This window comes from Coenobita brevimanus, chromosome 78 (genome assembly GCF_032717465.1).
Source record: "Coenobita brevimanus isolate Jiangsu-jjx chromosome 78, ASM3271746v2, whole genome shotgun sequence".
NCBI lineage: Eukaryota > Metazoa > Arthropoda > Malacostraca > Decapoda > Coenobitidae > Coenobita > Coenobita brevimanus.
In genome coordinates this window covers 15,914,034-15,929,177 of record NC_137031.1, presented here as the reverse complement: position 1 = coordinate 15,929,177, position 15,144 = coordinate 15,914,034, and the positions used below count along the sequence as shown (strand labels likewise).

Sequence of the window (15,144 nt, the reverse complement as noted above, 5' to 3'; positions counted from 1 at the left end):
TGGACACGGTACGACCTAGCTGTGTCAGCAAAAAAAAAAATTTTGGTTGCTATGCAACTCATTGTTGCCTAGCAACAGCTGAGAAACCGCTTTTTTCATACGTTTAACGTTTTGACCTGTAGGAGCATTACTAATAGGTATCGAAAACCTTGGCCTCTTTAGACATAATCGTGAGGTCATTCTCTATCGGAAGTGTTCCATCCATTTTTCCCCTCTCTCCTCTACTTTTCTAGTGACAACCCTATGAAGATTGGTCTTAGTGTCCCTAGCAACTGGTACTGGTTTTCAAAAATGCCCACCTAGTTCTCATATGGACTGGAACGAAAATTAGCATCCTTATAAACACTGGCTAGTACTACAACTTCCTATTGTGTGTCTCTGAGCTACAATGACTAGTTCAGGGGGCAGTCAAATACAAAAATGGTGCAAATAGCTTGAATCAAGAATATGCCGTCGCAAAATACATTGTCTGTGAAAAATATTAAGTCAGGGCCATGTTTCTTGGGTGGAATATTGTACTAGAGTTCTTCCATACAAAAATGACATCTAGTGTCAAAATTCACTTACAGTTGCTGGCAATGCCACCTAGAAATTGTACCTGTGGTGGTACAGTCCACGAATTTCAAGTTTCCCAGCTGCACTTTGAGTGGGTGGAATCGAAAGAAGCTTTGTATGCTTACATCAGTTAATGAGTACTACATGTGTGCTTTGAACACGCATTACCTATATCAGCCAGGTCAGTTTTTTTTTTTAATGCATGGAAGAAGGAGCCAAAGGCCAGAAGCCTGCAAACTGTTCTTTCCAAGAAAAAACAAAAACAATACAACAGAGCACAATTCAACATCCGATCATATCGAGATGCATGAACACAGTGCATGGGAAGACTGGAGATCATAGGAAGAAAGAAATGCAGACAGAGGACGACAGTTCCAAAGCTGACCTGTTACATAAATGAAGGACTAGGAGTAACAGTAACTCTTGCATTAGAGGACTGGACAAAAAAGGGATAAGAATTTGTTGCTTGACTGGTCCTATGCACCTGCCGTGGAGGTGGAGAGATGCAAGCTGACTGGTCAGAGAAGCAGTGACCATTAACCCGCCCCGTCCCGGAGACGTCCTCACATGATGTGCACTCATATCCACGTAAATTAACGTGGCAACATTGCAAGGTCCCTAATTTGCACAATTTTCAATTTTTGCGAGTGATTTTTGGCACGTATACACGGGACACCTTCCTCTACAAGGTGCCACGCAGGGGCAAAGCTTTACCCAGCATGACCTCCTCCCCCCCCTTGCATGACCTTTTCTCAGCATTTCACCTGTTATCAGTGACCTGGCCAGTAAAGCCATGTCATGCCACGGTACGAAATTCAGGGCCAGAGTGATTCCCCAATCGATGACAATGTGGAGGACAAACAGAGGAAGAAATAGTCAGAAATGATGATCAGGTAATGTGGCAAAAAAAGGTCAGGAATGGTGATGAGTTAGTGAGTGAAACAATGCTTATAATGCCTTTATTACCGTTTGAAAACCAATATACTCTCGTACTACATATAAGTTCGTACCAAATAAATAAATGAATACCGTTTATGAGTGGTGTAGAATACTTATCCTCCCATAGAACTCGTTTTCTTTGTAGCCAGCCTGATAGAAAACCCCGTAAGGTAAGGAGGTACTCTTACCTGGATCGAGTATTTTAAACCTCAGGTGAGCGATTTCTCTATGAATTTTCGATGTTTCTCACAAAGCAGATGTTTGAGCCAAAAAAAAAAAAAAAAAAAAAAAAAAAAAAAAAAGGTCCAAAAATGTCGGGACTGGGGTGTACCACTGCCCAGAAAACGTCGAGATGGGGCGGGTTAAAGTAGCGATAGAACAGAGATAAATATGCAACAGTGCGAAAAAGAGACAGTCGTTGAAGGCAGCCAATAAGACAAGGAGAGTTAATGAGATGAAAAGCTTCTGACTTCACCTTGTTGAGATGAGCAGTATGTGGGGAGCCTCTCCACAAATGAGAGTTGCAATCTACACATGGGGGAATAAAACCCATGTATAATGTCAACAACTGTGAAGGGGTAAGGACGATAGGGAGTCGGTTTAGCACACCTAATCTCTTGGAAGAAGATTTTACAAGGGTTGTAATGCAATCTTTCCTAGATAATTCCCGAGAGAATGAAACCCTAAGTATGTTTACGGATGCTGCAGGATTGAGCTGAGAGATCCGAGCCAAGTCAGACATTAGGTGTGGCATAGCCTCAGCCCTTGTTTGTTGAAGTAACTGCTGACATGGATGTTGAGGGAACCGAATGGAGGGGTGAAGGGTGGAATCATCAGTGTATGAGTGAATACTGCAGGCTTAGATATTCAGATTAGAAAGTCACTGATGAATATAACGAAGAGAGTTGGTGATAGGATAAAGCCCTGAGGAACACCACTGTTGATGGATTTAGGAGAACAGTGGCAGTCTACAACAGCAGCTATAGAACGACCAGAAAGGAAGCTATAGATGAAGCCACAGATAAAACGACAGAAACGGTAAGAGGGCAAAATGGAACTTTAAGATTGATGCCAGACACGATCAAAAGCCTTTGAGATGTTAAGTGCAATGGCAATGCTTTCGCCAAAGTTCTGTAAGGAGGATGACCAGGAATCTGAAAGGTTGGTGAGAAGATCACCAGTGGAGAGTCCCTGAGGAAACCCATACTGACGATCAGAAAGAAGGTTGAGATAGGAAAAATGATTTAAAAATTTTCTGTAAAGAATAGACTCGAACAATTTTGAGACACAGGATGTTAAAACAACTGGGCGATAGTTAGAGAGTTGGGAATGATCACCCTTCTTTGGGACAGGCTGAATGAAAGCAAACTTCCACCAAAATGGAAAGGTACACATTGATAGACAAAGGCGAAAGGGTTTACCTAGGCAGAGTGTAAGCACAGAAGCATAGTTCTTGAGTACAACAGGAAGGTCGCCATCAGGTCCACATGCCTTGCAATTATTGAGGCCAGTGATGGCAGAAAATACTTCAGTTGAAGATATTTTAATGTCATCGATGAGAAAGTCAGAGTGGAAAAGTGGTGGAGGAACAGCACCTGAACTGTCTAAGGTGGAATTGGAGGAGAAAGTCTGAGAGAAGAGATCTGCTTTATCAGTAGAGGAAATAGCTACAGAGCCATCAGAGCAGCCATCAGAGCAGAAAAGAGGAGGAAAGGATGATGAGGTAAAGTTGTTAGAAAGGCTTTTGGCAAGGTGCCAGAAAGAGCAGGAAGAATTCGAGTAGTTGAGGGCAATTCGTTCAGATGAAATTATTTTTAGTAGAGCAAGAACAAACTTAGCACGATTCCGGGCAGAAACATAAAAAAGATATGATTCTGGGGTTAGTTGGTTCTGGTACCTTTTAAAGACCTTCTCCTTGTTGTGGACAGAAGCATGATGAAACTAAGGCTTTTTTACATTAGTTAAATGATATGAGAAAGGAAGGCATGCTTGCATGCCCGACAGAATAACGTCTGTAATGAGGAAGGCTATGGAGGCAATCATAATTCCAGTGAAAATCAAAGAAGTAATGCCTGAGGGCCTCACAGTCAGCAGCTCGAAAGTGCCACAACAGATGTTTTTTTCGAGGATCCACAGGTCATACTGGAACGATAGGACAGGTTAAGGTAATAAGGCTGCGATTGGAGGAGCCCAATGAAGAGGAAACATTAACAGTGTAAGCTGAAGCCATAGTCGTAAGGAAGGGGTCAAGTCTGTTGGAGCTTTCTCCAAGGCAATCAGGGATACGGGTAGGGTACTGTACAACCTGCACTAGGACATTAGGGATAGAAAAGATGTAGACTTGTTCATCATGTGGGTCAGTGAAAGGAGACGAGAGCCAAAGACGGTGGTGAACACTGAAATCTCCTAGAATGGTTATTTCAGAGAACTGAGAAATGGACAGGATGTGTTCCATCATAGAAGTAAGATAATCGAAGAATTTTTCATAGTCATTAGAATTTCGGGATAAGCACAGACATAATCAGTCAGATATTCAATATGGACGGTGGGTGTTAGCGCCGAAGTGGTGACATGTGGAGGTGTAGGAGGACTACTGGGCCTTGGGATAGGCTACTGCCCCCGAGATATAGGCCCTGAAGCCTTTGCCCAGAGTCGGACACACAAAAAAAAAAAAAAAAAAAAAAAAGAGAATGACAAGAAAGCTGCAGCCAGAGGCTAGAGAATTCAGAAGAAACAAGTTCTGGCACACAAGAGCAAGAGAAGTCGTTGTGTACATATACATAACAGCCACCTTTGGCTTTGAAATGAGTTTAGAGAAAGCAGGAGGATACAAAGAAGGGTTTGCTATCAGTTGCCCCAGGCAGCTGAGTCTCAGGTAAGAAGAGAAGGTGAGGTTTTGAGGAGGAGAGGAGGTGCACAACAGAGAGAAAGTTAGGAGAATGGTGACGAATGTTGCAGAAAAGCATGAGTTAGACAACTCCAGGCAACTCGCTGAGTCGTCACCACGAGAGGGGCAGACGGTGGGGGCATTTATGCTCCCCCCCCTCCCTCCAAGGACTCATTGCTTGGTTCAATGAGGACATTTTATTTTATTTTGAATAGGAAGTGTATTGTGTTTGGTGTTGACAGTTAGAGAAACTTGTATTGGAGAGTATGCTGGCTTACTCTTTGTGTTACTGAAACACTGAAAAACTTCTGAGGGCTGATGATTTGAGAGTTCCAGCTCTCCCTGTCATCAGTTTTCCATCCACCTTGGGAATACTGCCCCGCTCAACTGGTGCCACAGTCTACCCCCTAAAGGTCATCAAGTGCATAAAATGTGAAGACTGCTTAAATAACTATCTTGCTTGTACAAAATGCTAAGGCTCCAAAGATTATTTAGCCAGGGCCATGATTTTTGGGTGGAATGGTACACTTGAGTACCTCCATATACAAAGGACATTTAGTGTCGAAACTTATTTCTGGTTGCTGGTAAAGCTTGGTCCACTTACAGCTGGTCATTGTCATCTACCTGCTTGTCTTGTTTAATTGTTGGAGGCAATTGTATCCTAAGCATTAACCAATTCTAAAAAAAAGCTTGGATCAAATGACCAGCCCATGACCTAGTGTCTGCGAGGTTTTGATTGCTAGTCAACTACGCGTTGCCTATCAAAGGCCGAAAAACCACTTTTTCGAACTTTTCATGTTTGGAGCTGTAGAAACATTACCCTCTTAATGGCTGCCGTTGTCGAATGACGTTTAGCTGATAAATGGCCACAGGCGTCGTTTGAGTGCGGCCTATAAAAAAATGCAAAAAATGTTGGGAAGTGAACGAACGTTCTGAACGTCTTCAGACTGACCTACACTACACTCCCATAAACCTCGTCAAGCAGTTTGGAGCCTACTGCTCTGATAAGTGGATTTTCGATTTTTTTGTTCCTGGCCATGCCTAAACAAGCACAACTACACCCATTATCTCGACCCAGGCAGAAAATATCATCTTTGTCCTCTCTTGCAAAACACACACAACCATCTGTTTATGATTATCAGTTAACACAGGCACAAATAAAAAAGACATGACAAGCGAAATATACATTTTTGTCTTGGTATCTTTACGTATTTGCTCAGGTTTATTGTACTGGTTTGGATTATTCGATGCAGTGCGACTTGAAGAAAACTGCGAAAACTTTCGGGAAGTGAACGAACATCTGGGGCATGAGACTGACTTTCACGCTGCCTGTCACTAAGTGTCACACCTCATCTGTCACTGTGTCAGTTCCCCACTTGCTGCTGTGACGAGTGGAAGTCCGATTTTTTCGCTCGTGGCCATGCCTAAACACACATAGTTACACCTATTATCTCGATCCAGACAGAAAATATCATCTTTTTCCTCCCTTGCAAAACACACACAGCCACCCTGTTTACGATTATAAATAAACACAGACATGAAAATAAGAATTCATTTTTGTTTGGTATCTTTACCTATTTGCTCTGTTTTGTTGCACTGTTTTGAATCATTTTACATAACAGGATAGTTTTCTGTGTTCCCATGATGCTTTCGTAGATGAAAAGAACTTACTTCCCCTCTTGCTAATCAGCTCATGCAAGGTACGAATTGCAGGTCGTCTCGCAATTCTGTGTAAAGTGTTGTGAAACATCCAGCTGTACCCTTTTTCCTTACCCAGGCAGAAAATATCATACTTTCCCACACTCACGACAGACAGGGAGCAACATATATTGCGAAACTAACAAGGTAAAATGATAAAGAAAAGTGAACGTGTTATTACGGAAAAAAATACGTTTCCCCCCGTCTGTAAACGTATTTATTTCTGCTTTATCTCTGTATTCGTAATAATTAGACTTTAGGACTGACAGGAGAGCCTGGAGGAGTGCTGATGCTAGTAGCATCAGAGTTGGAATCTAGGGTTCGAAACTATTTATACAGAGCCTTAGAGTTCTGAATGATATTCGTGTCCATAGCACCCCTTTCGGATGACTGATCATCCATTCAAAAAGAAAATTCTCCCTCCGAATCATAGCCAGGTCTCTAAACACCATCATATTTTTGTACTCTAAAGGGCATGATCATGCATAGCATTTCGTATTGTTTCCTCATATATCTTAATATATTGCACCTAGCTATCGTTCACGTGGAACACAAGCTTATCACATTGTACAATTCCTTAATGCATTGATCTAACGCTTTCACCTTATCTTTCAAGGACATCACCCTCCTCTGGCACTCAGAAGTGCTAGGAGGAATAGACGTAGCGGCTTTCTTATAACCTATGATGCACAAGCAGTCAGCTTCGTTCAGTACGACACAACAACGGTAGGCAAGTACTTAACGTGGGAGTAGGGGGTCGTGGAGGCGAGAAGAGGTTTAATTGTATAGTAGCTGAAGCAAGAGCGAGAACAAGTAATGGTGGCTTGAGTATAGGTGTGTAAAAAGCATTCTCTTGGCGAAATACAGTATACATACTGTCATATGGCGGGGAGACAAAAAGGGGAGGCATTAGGAAGGGGGAAGGGATGGCTGGGTAACCATAGAGTTGGAAAAGATTAAGGCTGAATTTACACGTAACTGCAGTTTTCATACATATAGATATCATATAACAGCTTAATATATTGAAGTCGATTTATTATTATCCCCTGCTTCATGTAAGCATCCGCAAGATTTGATGAATGAATTAATCAGAGAATAGTTGTTCCATATAGTGTAATAGTGAATGGATATTTGGCGGATGCACTTCTTCACGAGAGAGAGAGAGAGAGAGAGCATATTCATCGCAGCAGCCTGAGCAGACTTATTTTTCGCTTTAAGATCACTGATCTTTTGGGTGCCGATTCACTCTCTCTCTCTCTCTCTCTCTCTCTCTCTCTCTCTCTCTCTCTCTCTCTCTCTCTCTCTCTCTCACTTGTTTCCGTTTTATGTTCTACTCCACTGAATCTTGTATAATATAACTCACCTGCATAATATTTTAAGACTCCTTCTTCCTGTTAAGACTTGCATAAACTGTAAATATATCCCATCGCTTTTGAACTGTATAATCATCATCCAGTCCTCCTCATCCGTTCCTTATAGCTCTGTACATTATCACTGCCTTTTACCTCCGCCAAGGAGGTATTGTTTTCACCCTGTCCGTTTGTTTGTTTGTTGGTTGGTTGAATGGTGAGCAATATTACACAAAAACTATTGGACGAATTTCCACGAAACTTGGTAGAAGAATGGGCCTTGGCCTAGAATACACTCCACTAAATTTTGGTGCGGATCCGGAGAAAAGTGCGTATCCATTTTTTTTTTTTTTTTTACTTTCTTTAACATTGAGAGATAGGGCGTTGGCGGAGGTATGCGCTCTATTGAGTGCCAATCTAGTTTTCTTCTGTATTGTAGCGCTAACCCATAGATCAAAGTTATCTGGTTTTCTCCTGTTTTCATTCGTTCCGACTATTTCTTACTCAGCCATCATTTGTATACCCATCTAACATTTTTCAATCCCCTATCCTCTCACATAATCTGTCTTCAACTTTCCGCCTCTCTGTAAACCCCATGCATTGATTGCATAACGATGAGTAAGACGAGTGACTGTAAAGCAGAACAATGTTCGTTGTATTTGCTGGACTCTCCAAAAGCCAGTTCACCAGCAAACAAATCATCACCTTAATTTGCATGCTGAGATCCTGAGTTCATCTATTACAGTGACCGGTTGTTGAAGTTTTGAAAAGATATTCGAGATGGTTTGGTGGTGGTGGGTGCGAGTAGAGGTGATTGGAGGGAAAAGTAGCGGGAGTGAGTGTTCAATTACAGACAAGTGAGAGAGGGGGATGGGTTAAGACAAACTAGAATGAAGGGAAGTGACGCAATATGAAGAGGATCTGAGGAAGTAAAGGGATATAGGATCCTGGACAGAAAGAGAAAAGATGGAAGCCAGTGAAAAGGTAACAGAGAAAGGAGAGAGCGTAAGAAAAGGACGGGAAAGGTGAAGGGAAGTTCAAACATGATGAAGGGAATGAAGAATAAAGGGAGGAAAAAGAATGTGAGTGAAGAACCACATGTGTCAGTAGAGAAGGATGGGAGCTAGATATGCCGAGATGAATGAAAGAAAAGAGAGAAGGAAGGGAATCCAGGACAATGTGATGATTGAGAAAAGGGTGTCAATAAAGTTGCAGTAAAAGAACGGAACATGAGGAAGAAGTTTCTGAAAATGAGAACGAAATGGAAGTGAAACAGTAAGAGGAAAGGGTAGAAACAAAGGGGTGGGGGGGAAATTGACTGGAGAGAAAGATGGAAAATAGGGAAAGTGGAAAGGAAACTGAAGGGTCCAAGTCTACGGGACTATGGTCAGTTGCTTATCTTTTCTGCTGGTATCATATGAGGATTGTCGAGGGAACAGGAAAGAGGTAGAAGGGAAATAAGTACATAACAAGAGAGAGAGAGAGAGAGAGAGAGAGAGAGAGAGAGAGAGAGAGACCTTAATGAGGTAACAGTAAAGGAAAATTATGTGGAAGGTGGGAATGAGGGATAATGAAAATTTTAATTAGAGAAACATTTTGGAGATAAATTGAATAAGGGGAAGGGGTGAGGGTGGCTGAGAAGCTGGGATGTCTGAAGTTATGGAAGGATGGTGACTGTGATGAATACAAAATGAAATTAAAGGTGCGGAGAATGAGAGCAAAAAAAAAAAAAAAACATGATGAAAGAAGAGAGGAACAGTGAAACAGATTGTGAATTGTGGACCATGAGTAAAAATGGTGGGAAACTAGAAGGAAGATAAGAGGCTAGAGAAGGAAAATAGTTGCATAATGCTATGGCAGGGGAGGAGGAAAGACGAAGACCTGGATTTGGTAACGACTAGAGGTAATAGAAATAAATCTGTATTGGGAAGGATCTGTCGGTGAGGGAGGTGAGGAAAAGTGATAAATAACAGGGATCTCAGAGAGCACAGCAACGCTCCTCCTAGACATTGACCTGGACCCGTGATCTTCACCTAATCTGCATTAAAGTCGAATCACCAATTCCCATATTCACACACAGTGTATATGTATGTGTTAAGTATGATCAAAATTAGAGCAGACATTCATGAGCTAACTTCCTGACCCTTAGTTTGCTCTTGTCCGTGCTCTACACGTTTAAACTCTCTGTATCAAAACAATAATTTCATCTAATACCACAAACAATGCATGTACCAGTTTTGATGCAGTTCGGATCCCGCATTCATGAGATATTTTGTTATCATTCACTGATAGGCATAGGTGCAGACACAGATACGTAAAGTGCATACACAGAAGCTGGCTTGCCCCCAAGAGATATGCCATCGGTCCTAGTCGTTCTGCCGTAATTCATTTAGGCCGTAACATCCAAATTGGCAAACGGCCGAATCGTCTAACGACCTAATTAAATAACCAAACTTTAAGCTGATAATCATAACATGAAACATGGGTGTAAGGTCACTTGTCCCAGCGTCAAACACACCATCGATCATTTGCTGTCCCTGAACGACCCAGCCAACATGCCTGAACAAAGAGCTCCACCATGCCTTGTGTGTCCCATAGGAATACGATGCAATGAGCATGCGTTTCAATGCGATATTTGTGACAGATGGCAACATCGTGCTTGCAATACTGGTTTTTCCAAACAACAGTATTTGGACATTGTGAATGGAGATAACGAGTTGCCCAGCTGGTACTGTTCTTTGTGTTCAGCTCCGGACACGAGTGGTTAGTTGAAAATTTGATGAGTTATTTTACTTCAAGTGAATGTTTTGTGCTATATGGTCAATCAGATCTTTGATGCGATTTGATTTCAAGTGATTTTTAGTGATCAGTGATCAATTGGGTCTTTTTTTACTGGTCGACAGTATGGTCGTTATCACTTCTCACATTCCCTTTCTTATCACTTCAGGGCTTTATCAGTCTGCCACGTTATCAGCTATAGACCCTGATGCAGAAAGTAGTCGAATTTCGGTACCAGTGGACATACTGAATAGGCAACAAGACATGGACATCGACCAAGAGGATGACGATGTACATGAATTATCTTGTGCTGCATCCCAATCTCAGCTTGCAACTCATTCTCCAGAATCCTTCATCGTCTCACCAAGTTTGATGTCAACTGTGTTCATCCAGAGGATATCCTTCCTAAACACAATTACCTTCAACACTGCCCACAATTGGACAGCGTGACATCGTTACCTATAACGTTGTGGAAGAAGGCACCTAACGCGGACGACCTTTGCTGGTGGACTCGCATGGATTCAGCTATTCTGTGAAGGTCGACAAACGTTATAAGGGTACCAAGGTAACATGAAGATGTACATCCCGAGGGGCAATTGGACCCTGCCAAACGAAAGTTATTCAAGATGGTGATATATTTACTTCTTCTTTACACTCTCACAACAATCCTGCCCAGCCAGGACTTGTGCAGAGGTGAAGAGACGAGACAAGAATGAAGTGTTCAGATCTCCAGTGACCATCACAGAAGAAGTGATGGCTAGGGACACTACTTCAGATCCTTTACTTTGCAGCCTACCTAATCCTTCCACCCTTTCACGAGCTGCCAACAGAAGCAGACAAGGTAAGAGACCGAAGCATCCAAGGGATCTCACATTTAACCTTGATAAAGACCACATACCAGATGACTTCCTGTTAGATGACTTTTTTGTTGATGACGCCCGCCACTTAATCTTTTCAAGCTCAAGACAGAGAGGTATACTGAAGGATGCCAGGACTTGGTATTGCGATGGAACTTTTCGTATTGTAAGGGCTCCTTTCATTCAGCTGTACTCATCCCATGCTTTTGTAAAAGGAGAGGAACAAGTGAAACGATTCCCTCTCGTTTTCGTTTTAATCAGTAGGAAATATAAGAAAGACTATGAGAAGGTCTTGCAGTGCATCAAAAGGGTCTTACCAGAGGTGAAGCTACAGACTTTAGTGGCTGATTTTGAGGGTAGTTTTTGAGGAGCAGTGAGAAACGTATTTCCTGACATCACCTTTAAAGGGATATAGCTTCCACTGGCGACAGGCAGCGTGGAGAAAGGCAGATTCCCTTGGGCTTCGAGTGCCATATATAACATCTGGGGCCGTTCATTCATATAGTAAGGAGGTACTTGCACTTTGTTATATTCCTGCAGAGCACATCAAACGATCATTTGAGAAGCTCGCTTCATGTGCACATCTTGCTGACCCTAAAGTCCAGGAACTGATTGCCTACATCAGGAACACATGGATAGACAGCAGTATGTGGAGTCCAGACACATGGAGAGTTTTTAACATGAGTGTCCGCACAAATAATGATGCTGAGGGTTGGCACATAAGACTGAACAGTCGTGGCTGTGCAAATGAACACTTGTACAAACTAATAGAATTGCTGTACACAGAGGCCTCACTAGTACCTGTGCAAGTGCAGTTAGTGAAAGAGCGGAAATTAAAGCGCTATCAAAAGAAGCATTTTTAAGAACATGCAGGGTCGCCTTTTCGGTTTATGGGATCAGTATATCAGTAAGGAAATAAAAACTTCCCAACTTCTAGCTGCCTGCAGTCACCTCGCAGCACCATGTATAGAGTCCTGAATACAGCTAACTAATCCCACAACAATTCCTTCATGTTTTCTTTGACGAAAAGATTCTTTTGCTCTGTGCTGATGTATCAGAATCTATACGTATTGTATTCAATTTACTACAGATTATGAAATAAAGTAATTCTTTTACACACTGACTAAGTTCGACTATAATTCCGTATGTTACATAGTATACATATGTGTACATTTATTACCATTTGTGGGAGAAAATATAATACTTTTTCATAATGTGCTGATGTATTTTATTTCAATTCATCTTTAGATATTAATGTTAGACAGTATACTGTAATTAGGTGTTTTATCTTTCGACTTTACAATATAATAAACAGCATACTATATTGCATTATATTAATTTTATTATCTTATGGATTAATAAATGGTAATTCTCTTATACAGAGTTGATGTATGTTTCATTTAGTTCGACTATAATGCCTTATGTCGGACAGTATGATCATATTTCTGCATATATATAATTTTATCACCAGTCCCTTCGGCCTAAGCATCACACGGCCTAAAGGTTCCTGGCGCCTAAACATCTTATGGCCTAGATATCTTACGGCCTAAACTTCTTACTGCCTAAACTCCAAGCGGCCTAAAGTTCTAACGGCCTAATAGTCCCGAACTCTATGCCATCGGTGTTACTAACGAAGGGCAAACTGTGGTGACTAAGCGAGGTAGATGAATGTGGGGTGATGAGGGAGGGAAGTAAGGGAAGAGGAAAAAACTGAAGTTACTCTGGATGGGAAAAACAAGAGAAAAGAAGTAGGAATGGTGACATAGCAATGTAAAAAAAAATATAAAAGTGAGACGGAACTGGGTACGAAAAGTGCAAAGCCATGAAAAAGAGAGACTCGGGAATGCTGGATGGTAGGAAATGTGAAAGCGAGGTACTTAAACTAAGATTATATGAGTCAGAAAAGGAAGGACAAAAGGAATTAAATAAATAAGGATGTGAGGAGAAGGGAAGGGAAACGGAAAAATGGTAGAAAGGGTGAAGTAGTAGGAAGGAGAATACTGTGTGGACGCCAGATGATATGGAAGGGAAAATTAGGAAATGAGGAAACAAGGTGGGCTGAAGGCAGAAGAGAGTGATGGAGGATAGCAGGTTAGGAAAGGAAAGGTGGGAAGGAATGAAGGAATGCGTGCTCAAGTGAATGATTCTTTAGTAGACGAGTAACGATTGCAACAGTTTGTCTAGTTATTTGTGGATGAGATGACAAAATGTGAAGGAATATAATGAGTGGGAGTTACGGATGGTATCGGAGGTATGAATAGCAACAGAAACAGAAGAGAACAGAAAATGGAAGAGAGTCCTGGAGAAGAGGAAGAGGTGAAATATATGTCGCGGATTATGTAACACTTTGAAAGATAGTGGCTGTAACAAGATCGAACAAAATGAAAGAGCAAGAGGGAAACATTTGAGCAAAAAATGGGAGAAAGGAAACGTGGGAGGACTGACAGAGACACGTAAGTGTTCTAAGTAAGAGAAAGATACGGTTGCAAGAGTAAAAGGAATGGTTTAGGTTGGATTACAATGCATTACAGTAAAAGTAAAATATTAAGAATAACAGGGAAAATATCCGTAGTGTGAAAGAGGGAGAAATGGCATCCCGGATGTAGGAATAGAACACTGCAAAGGACAAATGAAAAGGAAAGGAAACATTATTTTTTGTTTGGTGATATTTTCACGGGCATTAAAAAGTCGGGCAGCCTGAAGTATTTGTGTGTGTGTGTGTGTGTGTGTATGTGTGTGTGTGTGTGTGTGTGTGTGTGTGTGTGTGAGAGAGAGAGAGAGAGAGAGAGAGAGAGAGTTGAGAAAAACTCATCAGTTAATCACTTCCATATCACCTCACAGGCATCTTCAACGCACCTCAAGTCATAGAATTTACGATTAGCTTGTTTTTGCTACATATACATTGTGTATACCAGGAACATTGTTTTTTTTTTTTTTCAGTCACCTTACATGGCGCTGCTTTATGCATTTTTCTCCTTTCTCTGTATCTGATAGTTAGTTTATAGCGTCCCCTAAATCAAGAAATACACAGTTGTCTTAAGAACGGGGATGAGCTTCTTTGCCCCCTGAAGTTAATGTCTTGTGAAATTCAGTTGATGCAATTCAAACTATCTTCACGACTCAAGTGAGAGAGTAGAGCTTACACAAAATATGCTTTTATTTATTAGAGTAATGACATGTGGACACGATCTGCTAGTATGGGTGTGAAATTGAGTGCTGGTGAATGAGCTTTTCTTTCTTTTTTTAATTATTTATCTTTTTTTTATCCCAGAGCACTGACTTCTTGTGAGAGATTGAGTTCTGATCAGAGTGCTGGCGTCAGTGTAGTGATGGTAGATTGTCTGATGGATGATTTAAGATGACTCAAATGAAGTGAAGTAACCTGACGGGCTATTCAGTGTCTGATATAGGGTGACTCGGGGAAGCAAATGAAAGCCAGAGGTGCTTTCTGATGGAGGACTCTGAGAGTAGTCAGAGTACAAGATTTCTGTCCATGAGTCTGCTGCTTATTCATTTTATGGGGTTCAAGAAGAGGGTCTGGGTGAGCTGATCTAGCCAGAACCTGTTAGCCTGTAATTTCCTTGGAGTGTAGAAATGCCGCAGCGGTCAAATAACTGTAGTAACTACAGCTACCATAAATCTACATGAAAGACCACAAGCAACACTATATATAAAGAAGCATCTTTATTAACTTCCTCTTTCCTTCTCAGACAGTGTGATACGAGAAGCTCTCCGTTCTTTTCCTGAAGTTGGTAGTTACGTGATTGGGGAGGCGGGAATCTGGAGGCAGAGTACTAAAATAACTTTATGGAAGGAGTATGGATTGGGGTGTCTTCTTTTTTCCGTTACTCTGCAGATGATTTTAGTTCTACCGGGTGCTTTTCTGGTGACATCGAAACATGGGTGCATAATTTTTTTTTTTTTTCAGTTTGCTCTTTAAGTCACGCATCTGACCTTACACAAGTGACCCATGACCCACTATTTCAGTCGTTCATCTCTCTCTCTCGCTCTCTCTCTCTCTCATGATCATACAATGTACCTTATATAAGTATTTCTCGTCTTTATTAAAAGATTTTTTTTT

At 41.4% G+C, this 15,144-nt stretch overlaps 1 protein-coding gene across 1 annotated transcript in view; it reads left to right on the top strand.

Moving 5' to 3' along the window:
* LOC145408709 (adhesion molecule nephrin-like) overlaps nucleotides 1-15,144 on the top strand; it is a 329,089-nt gene that overhangs the window by 65,433 nt on the left and 248,512 nt on the right. The window lies entirely within an intron of this gene.